The sequence below is a fragment of the Tamandua tetradactyla genome, chromosome 8 (assembly GCF_023851605.1).
Source record: "Tamandua tetradactyla isolate mTamTet1 chromosome 8, mTamTet1.pri, whole genome shotgun sequence".
Lineage (NCBI taxonomy): Eukaryota > Metazoa > Chordata > Mammalia > Pilosa > Myrmecophagidae > Tamandua > Tamandua tetradactyla.
Genome location: NC_135334.1, coordinates 70,189,959 through 70,207,875, shown reverse-complemented (window position 1 = coordinate 70,207,875; position 17,917 = coordinate 70,189,959). Strand labels below are relative to the sequence as shown.

General features: G+C 42.8%; 1 long non-coding RNA gene across 1 annotated transcript in view; it reads left to right on the top strand.

Moving 5' to 3' along the window:
- The window catches only part of LOC143644495 (uncharacterized), a 33,505-nt gene extending 17,346 nt beyond the window's left edge, over positions 1 to 16,159 (top strand). Inside the window, exons 2-3 of the long non-coding RNA XR_013156735.1 lie at positions 15,630 to 15,705; positions 15,986 to 16,159. This is a non-coding gene — a long non-coding RNA (uncharacterized LOC143644495). The remainder of the gene's footprint in view (positions 1 to 15,629; positions 15,706 to 15,985) is intronic.
- Positions 16,160 to 17,917: the final 1,758 nt, after the last annotated feature.

The window sequence follows — 17,917 nt, the reverse complement described above, 5'->3', positions numbered from 1 at the left end:
AACCTTTGGAGATGAAGAAGGAAAACGCCTCCCGGGGAGCTTCATGAAACCGGAAGCCAGGAGAGAAAGCTCGGACAGATGATGCCTTGCTCGCCATGTACCCTTCCAAAATCAATTTGGGGAGAATGACTACTTAATATTGAGTCTTCCAAACCATGAATGTGATATATTTCTCCATTTATTTTAGATTTTCTTTGATTTCTCTCAACAATGTTTTATACTTTTCCGGTTTATTCCGAGAGAGAAACTCTGACTGTGTTCGCCATACGCCTTCTCACTTGAGAAAGAAACCCTGAACTTCATCAGCCTTCTTGAACCAAAGTATCTTTCCCTGGATGCCTTAGATTGGACATTCCTATAGACTTGCTTTAATTGGGACATTTTCTCAGCCTTGGGACTGTAAACTAGCAATTTATTAAATTCCCCTTTTTAAAAGCCATTCCGTTTCTGGTATATTGCATTCTGGCAGCTAGCAAACTAGAACAGTATTTATATGGAAAATTTATATAAAACAGCCAAATCAATTTTGAAAAAAAGAAAAAAGTTGAAGGACCCAATCTACCTGATTTTCAAAACTCACTATCAACCTGCAACGATGAAGAGAGCATCAGCGTTGTACTGGTGTGAGACTAGACCAATAGACCAATGGAACAGAAATGGGCCCGCACTAAAGTGGTTGAATTGTCAGCATTCCCTCCTGGATCGTAAACTCTGTATCTGCACCTGGATCTGGATCTGGAGCTGTCTCATTCCCTGCTGCATTCCCTGCTAGAACAGAGGCTTGCACACAGTAAAAGCAAGTGTAATGTAATTAAATAATCAGAGCCTAGTACATAGTAGATGCTCAATAAATATTTATTGAATACATGCACTTTAGGGAATGGGATGGGGATAATAGTCTGATCCCCTCCCAGGGCCAAACTGTATGGCCCCCAGTGTTTTGGTTCGCTAAAGCTGCTGGATTACAATATACCAGATATGAATTGGCTTTTATAAAGGGGATTTATTAAATTACAAGTTTACAGTTCTAAGCCCACAAAAATGTCCAAATTAAGGCATCAACAAGAGGATTCCTTCACTCAAGGGAGGCCGATCACGTCCAGGGTTTCTCTGTCACATTGGGAAGGCATATGGCAATGTCTGCTGGCCCTTTGCTCCCTGGTTTCGTTGCTTTCAGCTCCTGGCTCCGGTGACCTCCTCTCTGAGCCCCTGCCTACCTCCAAGCATCTCCAAGCATCTGTCACTTGGTTTAATCTCTCTGCCTTCTGTGTTGGCTTGGAGCTTTCTCTGTTTTCTGCCTTTTATTCTCATCATACAGAGTTCCAGTAAAAGGATTAAGATTCACCTTGAATTGGGTGGGCCATATCTCCATGGAAACAACCTAATCTAAGGGTCCCACCCAGACAGTAGGTCTGCCCACAAGATTGGATTAAGATGAAGAGAACTTGGCTTGGGTGCCAGCAAAATGAGTGTAACCAAATAAAAGATTTTGGAGAAGAAAAGGAGGGAGAGAGAGAGAGAAGACATGGCTTTTCTGGAGTACATAACAGTTTCAAGCCAGCACACCCAGACATGCCAATTCTGGAGGTAGGAATTATAGTACCTTATAGTACCCTACCCCACCTCACCCAGGTCCTTTCCTTGGCTCTCTTCCCTTCACCACAGTCAGAAACTAGCATCGTCAGCTCCCTGATCTGCCCTCCACCCCCATCCCATACTGCAGATCTCTCAAAATTCAGAAAACATATTGGGAATGCCCATAAAGTGTGGGTTCCTTGGCCTCCTCCAGGAGAACAAGCCCCAAGAGGATTGCGTGTCTGGGCCAGAAGTTACCTCCTCCCCCATATAGGGTGACCTACCACCCGGTTTGCCTGGGGCTGTAGGATTTCCTGGGACACAGGACTTTCCATTTAAAACCAAAACAGTCTCAGGCACACCGGGATGATTGGAATTCTCTCCCAACCCTCTTCTTCCTGAAAATGCAAAAGCAAATGGATTGCACCCTTCCTGAGATGGGGAGTGCCAACACTAGGGTTAGCAGTCTTTGTAACGACTGGTTTACTTGACAAGGTGTCAAGGGCGAAGACATCTCTATCTATCCTCTGTCCCAACACCAGTTCTGAAGCTTAATAAGTGCTCAGTACACTGTTGGATAAACAACCATGCTGAATGAGGGGAGGAGAGGGGCTCTGCCCTCTGAGAACACCTCTACCCAAGATGAGGCTGTTTTCTGCAGCCTTAGTTCACAGATTTCACCTCTCCAAAGTGAGAAGCCATGCTTCCTTCATCTAGCCATGTTCTTATCCCTTCCCACTCTGTACATTACATGAAGCACCAGCATGTTTCTGCAGTCAACATTTATGTACAGTTTATTTTTATAAAATGTTAATTTTATAAAATCATTCTTTTAAAATGATATGTGTATATATATATATTTTTAATATTTCAACACAGAATGTTACTAAAGGAAAAGTCAAAGTCTGGTTCCATTCCATCCCACCTTGCCCTATGCCCCCCTGCAAAAGGAAACCACTTTCTCTTCCTATTCTATTTCACCTTCATATTTCTATTCAAGAACAGAATATGGAAAGGGAAACAGTTTCTGCTTTAAGATGTGGTGGCTTTCACCACAAATCTGATTAATATGCATATACCTCAATTTCAAGAAATTGATATGTCAACTTAATGAATGCTTTTTTACTTCCTTTATGGAAAACGAAGAAACCTGTTCATGCACTACTGCTCATCTTCCAATCCCTTCCAAATCGTGTCGGTTTATTTCTGTTGATTACCTATTTAAGCTTAATGGCCTTCGTCTTAGTTTGCCAGGGCTGCTATGACAAATACCACATACTGGGTTGGCTACACCAGTTGGAAGTTCTTGTCTTGCCTTTTTGGAGGCTAGAAGTCCAGCATCAAGCTACTGGCAGGGCTTTCTCTCTCCAGTCTATAGCCTTCTGGCAATTCTCTGTCAAGTGGTTGCTCTCTCTTCCTTGTGCCTGCTCCTCTGTTTTTCACTGACTTCTGCCTTCGATTGACTCACCATGTTGAATTTCCTCTGCCTTCTAAGGACTCCAGTCATATGGATTAAGACACACCCTGACTCAATTTGCTTCATCTAAGTGGGATCTTTGAAGATCCTGTTCACAAATGAGTCATAACTGATAGTAACCTCTTCAAAAGTCCTATTTACAAATGGGTTCATACATGGGACGAGGGTTTAGACTTTGAGTATGTCTTCTGTGGATGGCATGAGTCAATCCCCAACACTCCTTTAAAAGTTTATTTCCAATTCCATCCACTTTGGACAGTAACTCCATTTCTACTATGTATAAAGAAGAAATTAGTACCTGTACACTTTCACCTCTGCTCCTCCCACACCTTCTGACTTCTATAGCTATACAATTACTTTTACACTGCCAAGATTTACAATAGATATTTATGTTCTGTAACCATACTTATAGCTCCCATGCTTCATCTGGAGAGTACTTCCGATCATTTAATCCAAGAAACAGTGTTTAAAAATCATGATTAGAAAAACATCAAGTTTGAGATTGTATGGTGTCCCAATTTGAATCTGTTGGGTACCCCAGAAAAGCCAAGTTCTTTAATCCTTATTCAATATTGCTAGGTGGGAGCTTTTTGATTGTTTCCATGGAGACGTGACCCACCTAATTGTGGGTGGTAACTTTTGATTAGATGGTTTCCATGGAGATGCGTCTGCCTCCATTCAAGGTGGGGCTTGCTTACTGGAGCTCTTTAAGAGGGAACCATGTTGGAAAGAGCTTGAGAGCCCAGGTAACTAGAGACCTTTGGAGATGAAGAAGGAGAATGACGCCAAGATGGAGCTTCATGAAACAAGAAGCCTGGAGAGAAGGCAAGCTGACCTTGCCATCATTGCCACATGCCTTTTCAATTGAGAGAGAAACCCTGAATGTGATCAGCCTTCTTGAACCAAGGTATCTTTCCCTGGATGCCTTCAATTGGACATTTTCATATACTTGCCTTAATCTGGACATTTTCACAGAACTGTTAACTTTCAATTTAATAAATTCCCCCTTTTAAAAGCCATTTTATTTCTGGTATATCACATTCCAGCAGCTAGCAAACTAGAACATATGGATTCATAAAGCAATAAAGGGATGCTAATAGCACAGATGAATCAGAAAACAAAGAGTTCTGGAAAAATTTTAAATATGATTGCCTAAACAAAAAACATAATTAAAAAGTCTAGAGGCTAGTACTAGAAAGTAAAGAAGTGCTCAAAAAACAAAAAGGGGCATGTCAGAGGGACAGAGGAGTTAACCTGAAAGAGCCTCCAATTGCTAAATCTGGAACAATTTGAGCAACAAAATAAATAACATTATACACACACACATATTTATATATTTATATAATTAACTATACATAAATCTATACTGATTGAGATATATGATTGAATAAATAAATACATGGGGATAAGGGGCAAGTCTTCCATCCAGTAGAATTCCAAATAATACATGTAGCTATACTTTCCTCCAGGAGATGGAGCTTAATCCCCCATTCTCCCTTGAATATGGGCTGGACTAGTGACATGGTTACAAAGAACAGAATATGGAAAGGGAAAAAATTACTATTTTCTGTACCTTACAGTGGGGAAACCTGACAAACACTGCTTTAACCAGTGATCAAGGTCACCATCACTCACAGTGAAAAGGGCACTTCGCCTTTTAGTAGCTTACCCAAAACAACTAACCCCAGTCTAAACACGACTACAAAGTAAAATCAAATTGAGGTGCATTCTATGAAATGTCTGACCAGTACTCTTGGAAACTGTCAAGGTGATAAAAAACAAGGAGAGACTGAAAATTGTCACCGACCAGAGAAGACTAAGGAGACATGAGAACTAAATGCAATGAGGGACCCTGGATTGAACCCTGGAACAGGAAAGGACATTAGTGGAAAAACTGTTTGTGGTAGTTAGGGTCAGGTGTCAACTTGGCCAGGTGATGGTGCCTAGTTCTGCCGCTGTGGACATGAGCCATTAGCTTGTGACACTCATCTATAGCTGATGACATCCTCAGTCGGCTAAGGGGAGTGCCTTCCGCACTGAGTGGTGTCTCATGTAATTAGCTAGAGGTTTAACAGACAGAGGTCAGAAGAGAGCTCTAGGCGGCACAGCCCAAGCAGCTCAGCTTACCTCCTCTCAGTATTTGCAGCTCAGCCCAAAAGTTTGCAGATGCATAAAGGAATCGCCCCGGGAAAAGCTGTTGGAACTCAGAAGCCTGGAGAGAAGGCCAGCAGTCATCGCCCGGTGCCTTCCTGTGTAAGAGGGAACCTCAGATGAAAGTTAGCTGCCTTTCCTCTGAAGAACTATAAGTTTTAGCTAAATAAATCCCCTTTTGTTAAATGTCAGTCCATCTCTGGTATGTTGCATTCTGGCAGCTTTGGCAGACCATAACGGTTTAAATACGAATAAAGCCAGTGTGCAGTTAATAGTAATATACCAACATTCATTTCTTAGTTTCGATGTTCTGTGGATACATAAGATGTTAATGTTAGAGGAAGCTGGGTGAGGAGTATATGGAACTCTCTATACTGTCTTTGCAACTTCTCTATAAATCTAAAATTATCCCAGAATAAAAAGCTTATTAAAAAAAAAGTCTAGATGCAAAAGTCATGGGATTCTCCAAGAATATAGAGATTAACATTTTTTAAATAGGAGAAAAAATGCATCATAAACAAGCAGTTTGAGGCCTGATAATTGTCTAATGAGAATTTCCAAGAGAATAGAAAAAAAAAAGAGACAAGGAAATAATCTGAGACATGATAGAAGAAAAATTCCCAGAGCAGCTAAAAAAAAGCATGAACCTTTAGATTTAAAGTGCTCATTTGAATGTGGAACAGAGTAAAAACAAAACAAGAAAAAAAGCAATTGCATACCTAAGGTTTCATGGGATTTCAAAAAGCCTAACAACTTCTGGAAATTAAAAACAAGCAAACCAGAAAACAAGTCATCTATAACTGATTTGTAAGTGATAAAGATATATAAGTTAGCACCTGACTTCTCTGGAGCTAGAAGCTTAGAAACTATGGCTTGCAAAGTTCTGAGGGGGAATGGTTTTGAATGGCTGATCTATCAAATATGGGTAAGGGCAAAATAAAGATGGTGAGAACTAATGAAATTCATCTCCCATGCATTCTTACTGAAAAAAAAAAAATACTTGAAATTATACTTCAGAAAAACAAAACGGGAAGATATGAGGTAGTGCTTTGATTCTCAAAGTACAGTCCTAGCAGCAGCATCTTATTGCTGGACAAAGGCCATGGATTCTTTTGCCCGACATGCTCAATACCAATTCTCGAGACACTGGGGTTTCAAAGAGAGAAAGAGTTTATTACCATGCACAGTAGAAGAGCAGATGTCCTAGCAGCCCAAGATCTGTCTCCCCGAACTGCAGTTAATTTGGGTAGTTTTATTAGAGAAAAGGTGGACAGAGTTTAGAATAATGAGCACTGTGGCCCCAAATGATATAATTAAGGGTGATCCAATTATTGAGCACGTACAGATTGATTACATGCTTAGAACATTTGAAAGAAAATGGCAGAATGAGGTATAGGTGGCTTATAGGTTAAAGTCTAATCTACTCACATGTCAGGTGATGGTTAGATCCAGTCTCCGTTATCAGGATAATTTTGTCTTGGGGTGGGTTAGTTCTGGGCGGACCCAAGACCATTAACAAACATTAGGGTCTGTCTTTAGTGATTACAAGCCTCTAAAGTTGAAAAACTGCATAACTAGGTACAGTGAAGGTTTTATCACAAGGTTTTTACAATCACAGGGGCAGAAGATAAGGGCTATACAACCATTATCAGAGATCAAGGCAGCTGGATTACAATTCAGAGAGTTCAGGTATTTCCCTGTCTCCTCCAATATACCAGAAAGCAAACAGGAATATTTATATCAAAACCATCCTTTAAATCCTGATTTCTCGCTTACGATTTGAGAACATATTAGAAATGCAAATTATTGCGCCTCACCCCTAACCTATAGAATCAGAAACTCTGCTTGGGACCCAGCAATCTGTGGTTTAACAAGCCTTCCAGGTGATTCTTTTGCATGCTCAGGTGTGAGAACACTTGCTGGTAGCCTGTTCTAATCCCTTTGCTGGTCTGGTGCGCTGGTCGCCCAGCTGCTGTGTGTTGGCTGCATAATATGCCCCCTCACCACAGGATGGGACCAACTCCAGAGCTCCCTCTGGACCAGGCTGAAGGTATCCCCTAGCAAAGAATACTTCCCTGCTTAGCTTTCCCTCCCTCCCTTTCTCCTGAGCCCAATCCCTCAGTTAACCACTTTCACAAGCTTCCCTCTCTCAGCCCCTGCTGCTAGGGAACCTGACCTAAGACACATGGAATCCAAGAAACAATGAAACTAACTGGGACAAGCTTTGAAAAGAAACCCTAGGGTGATAACTGTTTACCTAGAAGTATTTTATTTAAATTGGAACAGAAAAATGGAAGGCTCCAGTAACAGTCTTAAAATTGTCTTCAAGAAGAAAGTGAATTCCTGTCAATAGTACAATTAAGAAGCTAGAAGCTCATAGTCATGTAAAGAAGGTACCTGTTTGTTCTCTCCAAAAGGAAAGAGGGGCGACATGCAAGGGTAGTTCCGTGGGAGAATTCTCACCTGCCATATCCCAGGCTCCATTCCTGGGCCATGCACCTCCCCAAACCAACAAACAAAAAAATTCAACGAATGTGTTCTAATTTACTAGCTGCCGGAATGCAACACACCAGAGACGGACTGGCTTTTAATAAAAGGGGATTTATTTTGTTAGTTCTTCAGAGGAAAGGCAGCTAACTTTCCACTGAGGCTCTTTCTTACGTGGAAGGCACAGGATGGTCTCTGCTGGTCTTCTCTCCAGGCCCCTGGGTTCCAACAACTTTCCCCGGGGTGACTTCTTTCTGCATCTCCAAAGGCCTGGGCTGAGCTGCTAGTGCTGAGATGAGGAATGCCGAGCTGCTTAGGCTGTGCTATGTTGTGCTCTCTCATTTAAGCACCAGCCAATTAAGTCAAACCTCACTCATTGCAGCAGACACGCCTCCTAGCCGACTGCAGATGTAATTGGCAACAGATGAGGTTCACGTACTGTTGGCTTATATCCGCAGCAACAAGACTAGGTATGCTCACCTGGCCAAGTTGACAACTGAATCTAACTAACACAGAATGGTACTGCAATAATGAGATACACACATGGAAAAAGAATGAAATGTGACACTGGCCATACAGCACACACACACACACACACACACACACACACACACACACACACACAAACCGGAATAGGAGAGGTGCCAAGAAACTCCAGGAAAACCACAAAACTGTACCAGAAAATTGCAATTCAGATATTAAGTAAACTAAAATGTGGCTTGATTTTAAGCAGTTGACAATATGTAAGGAAAGAGAAACATTTGTTCTTAACATCTGAAATAGCCCCCCCTTTTTTTTCTTTTTTTGGTTTTATTTTATTTTTATTATGGAAAAATTCAAACATACTGTATATAGAAGAAGAAAGAATCGCAAAATGACCCCCCATGTCATCACTCAGCTTCAACAATTATCAAGACCTGGTCAATCCCAAATGTCCAGTCTGTTTTCACATTTCCTGAATGGCTTACGTTTTTGTTTGTTTACATTTGGTTTGCTTGAATCAGAATTGATACAAACAAGGTCAATCCATTGCCTGTGGTTGCTGTGTCTCCTCCAGGCTGTAGAGGAGTGCTCCCTTCCGGACAGCACCGGTGCAGGGATTTGGGGTTTCACTTCCTTTTCTATTGATAGTCACAAGCTATCAAACTGATTGTTTGGTCTCTGCCTGAAGGCCAATCCCTATTGTCTCCTGAAATAACCATTCCATAGTCTTTAAATTCAGGCTGCTCCAACCTCTTTCAAATCTTTAGTTTCTTTAGAGTCGAAAGAGTCTCCAGGGTTCTTAGGTCATAAAGGACATCTTCTTGATGGTTCTGAGAATCCAGAAATTTGGGATTCCTCCAGGCCAGTGTAAACACGGAGGCTGGCGTCCAGTGTCTAGAAACTTTCTGTGCTTTTCTGTTTACCAAAGTTTATTAAGAGCTCCCCTAGTTACACATGCTATAGATAGTTGAGTGCCAGATGGGATTAAAGATATCCAAACAATGCTCCGATTTATATTTGGACTGCTCAGAAAATCCAGCAAGTTTAGGTTAAGAGCCAAAAGGTGTTTGGAGCTGCAGCCACTCAAAAGAGCCTCAGAAGAAGAAGTGGATGCTTCGTTTGTACAGAATTTCTATTTAAACTGATTGTAAAGATTTGGAAATGGGTGGTGGTGGTGGTGGTAGTACCTTACTGAGGGTGTAATTAACAGCACTAAATTATATAGGTGAATGTGGTTGAAAGGGAAAACCTTAGGTCATATGTTACTGGAATAAAAGTTAAAAGAATAAACACAGTACTGTACACCAGGGTGAACCCTGTTATAGATGCTGGATCACAGTTAATAGAGTGATTAAGAATTAATAGTGTGATTATAAGAATGCTCTTTTACGAATTATTGCAAATGTACCGAACTAATACAAGGTGTTAATAATAAGGGAAAAAAAATATGTCTAATGTAAACAACAAACATAGTTCATATTACAATTTTAATATTCTTTCATCAATTGTAGCAACGGTACCACACTAATGTACAGTGTCAACAACGGGGTTATATACGAATGCTGTATTTTTTACATGGTTTTTCTGCAAACCTACAACTTCTCTAATTAAAAAAAAATATTTTGTAGCCACCGAAAAAGAAAGAAAAAGATCCTCAGAAATAATCTACCATGGTGGATCACAGATTTTATTACAAAGAGCCCACTGGACGATGGAAATGAAGTTGGAGACCCCGGCGTGGGCACCTGAGCCTGCCATCATGGGATCCCCATAAATATCTTCTGTCTCCTGTCCAAGCCTGAGGCGTGGGTTCTGGACTAGGCCCCTTCCCTCCCCTTTAACTGGTCTGTTGTTACAGGAGCAGGTAGGAGGGGCCGGTGGGGTTGGAACACAAGGTGAAGGGAGCTTTCCTCTCAGCTGGCCAAGATCTCACAGCTACTGACGTTGTCTGGCCAGGAGTTGGACCCAGGTAGGGGCTGGCTCCATATTTTAATGCCTTTCTCACTCCTCTCCACTCCCGTGGGAACTGGTGTCCACCAAGGAGCTCAAAGGGGAATGCTGGAATCAGAATGGCCCAGTTTCCTGCAGTTAGAGCTGACTCAGACAAATATCAACAGACACACCCAGCAACATGAAACCAAAAGTCAACCAACCAAGGGACAATAATGGTCCTTTTGGCAGGAGGGCGGGTGGGAATCAGAGAATTATTTGAATCAACTTCTCCACTATTGTGCTGGGTGCCTGGGGACTCAAACATTAACCAGGTACATTATTTTTGTGGGAAGGAAGAGAGGGCGGATATCTTGAGTAGGCCACATGGTTGCTGAGAACCAGGGACTTGGAGATGAGAAGATCCATGCCCTGCCCTCGAGGAAACTGGTCCTGGTGTGCTCTCCTTGTGAGTGGCAGGCGTCTGAGGGCAGGGACAATTTTCATTCCATCTCTAACTACATTGCCGGCACAGGGCCCAGCACAAAATAAGCACCCACTCGATGAATGGGTTTCATTGCTGAAAATCAGCCCAATCTCTCTGCCATCCAATGGCTCATCAAGTCTTCAAGTAGTTGGTGATTTTGGAAATTACTGGAAAAGAGGAAACTGCAGCCAGGGAAGGGAACTTAGAGATAAGAGGTTGCATGGTATCTAATAGACATTTCTAGACAGAGGGAGAGGACTTAGCACTGCACCTATATATCTGCTGGGGGAAGGGCTTGTGATTTCTGGAGGAGATGATGGGACTAAGCAGGGGCTCTCTGTTGCCTTCTCATGGGAGGTGTTTAAGGAGGACACAAAGTGGATCTCTAAGGATCCAGAGCCCTTCTGTTGAGATAGAATTTGGAATGATTGTCAGGGGCATGTCTTCAGACTTCCAGGAATGGATTCAGCATGTATTTATTGAGCACCTACTTTAAATCACTTGGGATACAGTAATACGTACAAGTAAAAAAAAAAAATCCTGCTCTCATGGAACTTACATTCTACTTTGAGGAATGGGAAACATTTAATAAGTAAAATAAAATTATAAATGTATTTACTCCTTGACCTAGCAATCCCACTTCTGGGAATTTTGCCTAGAGTTTAATCTGCACAGTAAGAAATGATGTTGGGTCCTAACATGGAATCTTGAATACGGCATGAGATTTTATTGGTTTGTCCAGGTTAGTGTGGTGCCCCGATATAGCCCAGAGTGATTTAGGCAGTGAATAAAGAAGTATTTGCACAGTCCCCTTAGAGGACTGGGGAGAAAGGAAGAAATATTCAACTACCCCATTTGGAGAATTTCTGAAATTCTCACAAGCAGTGGGGACAACCAAATTGATAAGACGTGCCCTCCATCTTGGGGTTTTCCTCTATGAAACTTATTCCTGCAAAGGATATACTAAGCCTACTAAAATTAGGACTAAGAGACACCCCCAGAGAACCTCTTTTGTTGCTCAGATATGGTTTCTCTCTCTCACAAAGCCTACTTGGCAAGCAAACTCACATGGGACACAACTCCCAGGGGTGTAAACCTCCCTGGTAATTTGGAACAGAAATCCTAGAATGAACTGGGAACCAGCATCATGGAGTTGAGAAAGCCTTCTTTACCAAAAAGGTGAAGAGAGAAAAGGGACAAAATAAAGTTTCAGTGACTGAGAGATTTCAAACAGAATTGAGAGGTTATTCTGGAGGTTATTCTTATGCATTATATAGATATCCCTTTTTAGTTCATGGTGTATTGGAGTGGCTGGAGGGAAGTACCTGAAACTGTGGAGCTGTGTTCTAGTAGCCCTGATTCTTGAAGACAATCGGATAAAGATATAATGTTTGCAATGTGACTGTGTGATTGTGAAAATTTTGTGTCTGATGCTACTTTTATGCAGGGTATGGACTAATGAGTAAAAAAAATGTGGATAAAGAATAAATAAATAATGGGGGGGCAAAGGATAAAATAAATTGGGTAGATGGAAATACTGGTGGTCAATGAGAGGGAGGGGTAAGAGGTATGTGTGCTGGTTTGATAGGGTGTATGTCCCCTAGAAAAGCCATGTTTTAATCAAAATACCATTTCATAAAGGCAGAATAATCCCTATTCAATACCATAGGTTTGGATCTGTAATTAGATCATCCTCCTAGAGATGTAACCCAATCAAAAGTGGTTGTTAAGATGGAGTAGGTGACAACACACCCCCGCCCATTTGGGTGGGTCTTGAGAAATTTCTGGAGTCTTATAAAAGATGAAACATTTTGGAGAATGAAGGAGATTCAGAGAGAGCAGAGCAGAATGACATAGCCACGAGAAGCAGAGTCCACCAGCCAGCGACCTTTGGAGATAAAGAAAGAAAATGTCTCCCGGGGAGCTTCATGAAACAGGAAGCTAGCAGATGATGCCATGTTCGCCACATGCCCTTCCAGATGACAGAGGAACCCTGAATGTGTTCTCCATGTGTCTTCTCACTTGAGAGAGAAACCGTGAACTTCATCAGCCTTGTTGAACCAAGGTATCTTTCCCTGGATGCCTTTGATTGGACATTTCTATAGATTTGTTATAATTGGGACATTTCCTCAGCCTTAGAACTGTAAACTAGCAACTTATTAAGTTGCCCTTTTTAAAAAGCCATTCTGTTTCTGGTATATTGCTTTCTGGCAGTTAGCAAACTATAACAGTATGGGACAAATGAGTTTTTTCTTTTTTCTTCTTATTTCTTTTTCTGGAGTGATACAAATATTCTAAAAAAGGATCGTTGTGATGAATACACAATTGTGTGATGATATTGTGAGCCATTAATTGTATACCATGTATGAAATGTGTGTGTGTGAGGATTTATCAACAAAAATATATATAAAAAAAGAAATTATGTTGGAACAAGGTTATTCATTCATTGCAGTACTGTTTGTAATAGCAAACGACTGGACACAACTCAAGGTTGTACACAACCCAAGAGTCCATCAACTGGAGAGTGATTAAATTAATATTGGCACATCATACAGTGGAATACTATGCAAATGTAAAAAGGAGTGAAGATGTGCTTTGTACTGGAAGAAAGATTCTCCATGATATGTTATTAAGGGAAAAAAGCAGAACAGTCTATATTTTATGCAACTATTGGGAAATATATGTTCATATTTACTTGCATCTATATAAAGAAGCACCAGAAGAACACATAAGAAACTAACAAAAGAATGGTAATGCATAGTAAGGAGGGGAGAATGGGGAAGAGAAGGACATAAGTGGGAATGAGACCTTACTCTCTATGCCTTTTCATAATGTTTTTTAAGTTTTGCACCATGTGAATATATTATCCCTTCAAATTAAAACAAAAATACAATTTTTTTTAAACATAGGTTTTATTAGATGGCAATAAATGTGTTATGAATAAGAATAAAGTACAGAAGCGGGCTAGGTAATGCTGGGAGGGGTTGTTGCTGTTTTTAATTGTTAGGGAGGGCCTAACTGAGAGGATAACATTTGAGTAAAATCCTGAAGAAGATGAGGATGTATTGAGGAGGTGTTCTAGGGACAGGGAATAGTATGTGCAAAGGCCCTGAGGCAGGGGCTTGTTTGATGTTTCCAAGGAACAGCAAGAAGGCCAGGTGGTCTGGAGCAGCATGAACAGGGCAAGGGGGGAGAAGTTACCAGTGTTACAAACCAAGGCACTTTGAAAGTAAAGGGCTGCAGCTATGGGGAACTCATGGCCCCAGGAGACTCTCCTCCTACACTGGCATCCTCCATCCAATCAAGCTTCTCCTTTAATGACACCTAGGACATTCCTGGATCTTCCTTGTTAGCCAATGATCATCTTGTGAGGCCCAGACTGTGCTGAAGTGAATCCTCAGTGTCCTCAGAGGAGACCATCACTCTCTCTCAGCTTACCTGCCCTCACAGCAGTGCTGCTTGCTGTCAAAATCTCCTCCTAGAAACTCTCTTCTCCTTTGGTCTTTCCAACATAAACACCTACTTTTCTCTATGATATTTCTTCTAAATCTCTATCACTGCCCCTAAACATTGAGGTCCCAGGTTCTGTCCTCACCCTCTTCTCCCACTCTTGCCCGCCTTGCCATCCTACCCTGTCCTCCTCCAGGAACTTCTGCCCACAATCTTCCCCCAAGACTAGACCCACAGTCCTTGGCCTCCTGGACATCTGCCTGAGATGTCTTAGGCTCCTCACACTCCACATATTTCCAGAGTTGAACTCGCTACCTACTGATCACCCCTCGGCCCCCAGACCACATAGGCGCATCCTCAGAACTCCCACCTCTGACCAACCCCCCTGACCACACCTTTGAAACCTGCCCCTTGAGCAGGGACCAACTTAGCCTGTTGGTTAACGCCTCCCCAGCACCTAGCACAGTGCCTGGCACCCAGTGAGTGCTCAATAAATAATACATTTTCTCAAATGACTGAAGAGTTTCATGCACTATCTCCAGCTTCTAAATATTGTCCTCTCTCCTAATGACTCCACATCCTGATGCCCTGGCTATCCCATGTGTGAAAGGCCATCAGTCTATCCTTGCAGCTCTCTCAGGCTCAGAGATGTGTGTCTTGCAGGAGATTCGGATCCCAGGGGGCACAGCCCTTTATACCTGCCTTCTGGAGTCTCAGTGTTATAGGGTGAGATGCATTCCTTTGGGTTAAGGTGTCTTCCACATGTGTATGGGGGGGAGGCGTACATGGGACAGAGTGTGAATAAGTGTGAATAAAAACCCTTGCGAAAGCAGTGTGGGGAGGAGGAGAAGAAAAGAGTCAAACCACAAGTTGATGGGCCCAGCCCTGTCTGACCCCTAAGGGACCTTGGTGGTTGGGTGGTACCTCTCTGCACAACATCCTGTTGTGTTTGTCTCCAACGACTAGATTATAAACTCCACAGAGCCAGGATCTCCTCTGTCTTCTCCTCTGTGCCTGGTACCCTATGACAGTGCTTCTCAATAGAAAGGGATTCCTCCCTGCCCCTCCTCACCCCACCCCTTGTCCCTTCCAGTTCTATCCTATAGAACTGGAGAAATGCAGGCTGCTCAGTTAAATTTGGATTTCAGATAAACAAAGAATAAAGGTTTAGCATAAGTATATCCCCTCCCAGTATGTCCCTTAGGATATACTTATACTAAAATATTACTTGTTTATCTGACATTCAAATTCAAACTCAAACGTTACTGGGCAGCCTGTATTTTTATTAGCTAAATCTGGTGGCCTTACCCCCAGATGACATTGACAATGTCTGGAGACATTTGTAGTTGTCACAAATGGAAACGGTGGGCCTACTTGCATTTAATAGGTAGAGGCCAGGGATGTAGCTACACATCCTACAGTGCCCAGGATAGACCCCCCACCCCTGCACCCCACCCCCACAAAAAAGAATTATCTGGCCTCAAATGTTAACAGTGACCAGGTTGAGAAACCCTGCTCCGGGCATACCCAGGGCACACAGAACCCCTTGCCCCACCTCCACCTCTCACCCACCTGCCTTCCTTTCCCCAGGTCATTACAAGACGTGGACTGAAACCCAGGTCCTCACAGACCCGGCACGGATGTTCACCACTGCCAAATTCTGAAGGTAATGGGAAAAACGGAGAGTACAAAATTGAGCATGTCCTCTGATCTCTGCAAAGGGTTAACTAGTCATAAAGCACTACAATGGAGGGGACAATACTCAAATGTCAAGGTGATTTATCTTAAGCAATAGAAATATGGGTGGGGTTTATTTTCTCTTCCCACATTTCCTGACGTATATGTTTAAGAAATATTTCTTTTTAATGTTTAACTGACTTTTAATCATGTAAGTAATGCATGAATACGTTCTCCTTGCATTACAAGAAAATTGGTTTGTCCTGCAGGAGCCAGCCTGTTGGTCCCGCGAAGCTCGGAGGGTACACCCCCAGCTACTTTGCGGCAGGTTCGGGGCTAGGCCCCTTCGGGAGCCGACCTTGGGCCCTGGGAGTTTCCCCAAACGTCTGTGGAGGTGCAGCGGCCTTGGTTGTGAGCGCAGGTTGAAGACTGCAGTGCAGGTACAAGCCATTCAAGCTGGGCTGATCAGATGCTGGATTAAAAGAAACCTCATTGCTGTCACACCTGGAGAGCTGGGGATGGGCAGTCAGTCATGACAAGCTGCAAGGCCCTGGGTGCTCTGGCAACTTTGGGGGTGTTGTATGATTGGCGCCATAGTACACCCCTTCCCACGCTGGTCTTCAACATAACTCATGCCTGCAATCGAACCCAATGTCATGTTTGCATGGATCTGTCACCTTTGGGTGCTGCTGGCCTTCCTTGGACCGTGACCCCAGCGAACTGGACCCCGTGGAATACCCTGCTGGCCTGGCAGAATTCAGTGCATGGGAAACTCTGGCAAAGAATCTTCTCCTTTAAGACTGAAATCCAACCAGAGTCCCATAGTGAGGCCAGGGCTTACATTTTGTTTCTTGTATGGGAATAGGTGAACAAGCCCCGACCTGTATTGGGGCCTGCTCTATATGATGGTTTAGGGTAGCTGATGGCAGAAGCTGTAACAATAGACCATGTCGCCCCTGTCTTTACAAAAAGACTTGATGGAATTGATGATGTGGTATGGCTACCCCCCGAATTATATAATTTTACCATTAAGCTACCAAAAAATAGTCTTCCACTGGCAAAATATTTCCAACCAACATGAGGCATATCCATCCCCTAGGGGATGGCTATGGACCTGCGAGCAATATGGTTGACCTTATTTACTTATAACTGGACGGGATGTTGTACATGGGGACAACCTCTAATGTCCCCCCAAAACCTTATATGACTCATTACCCATACTCCTATAATTTGTAAATGGTTAAACCCAGATACAGAATAAAACACAAGCCCTGATCGCATTGTCCTTCAGTCATTCTTGCAGGAGGTTCAACTACAATAGTTAGCAAAAAACATGTGGCAGCTTTCACCGATCACACTGCCCAAGCACTTAACGATTCCAAAAGACCTATTGCTAAGTGAAGAAACCACACAGCTTAGAAAAGTAGCTTTACAAAATCGAATGGCCTTCGATAGGCTCGCGCAGCACAAGGCGGCACCCGTGCCTTAATGAATGCGCAGGGCTGCGCATATATAGTCCTGGTCACTCGCAGTGTTTCACAGGTTTTAAACCACACGCAGGAGCACATAGGTAACACTGGTCAATTATCAGTAGACACTTGTCTAAATGGTTTAATTCCCCTTTTTTGGCCACATCATTGTAGGTTTGTGATCTCTAGGTGGGGACTCCCAGTGTTCTATTCTCTCTTTATCCTGATGTTGGGGAAAATGGATACAGTACCTGTCCTATGGTCAACGGGGTCTGCCGCGTGGGGGGATTGTGGGGACCCGGAGCCGGGGCTCCCCTCCATGTACAGAGTCGGCTGCTGCATGTAGCTGCCTATGTGACCGTGACTGGGATGGAAGTTAAAGGTCAAGCGACCTCCTCAAGGAGGAATGAATGAAGATGGTGTCATAAACCACTTATCTTGTAAAGCATTAAAACTCCTCTCCCCTGATGGATATTTGATAACAAATCTCCAAGCCCCTGCGTCAAAAGCCCCTGCTGAAACTCTGTTCTTATTCCCTAAGGAATATCCTTGCCCTAAACCTTTATAGCCACCCCTATCACTCCCACCTTTGCAGGGTGCTACTTCCATTTTCTGGACTGCGGCCACAGGAGATGCTCTCCCGTTCATAAGGCCTAATAAAACTCATGTCTGATTCTGAAAAAAGAAAGAAAGAAAGAGAATTGCAAATGGCACACAAAAACCAATCTCCTT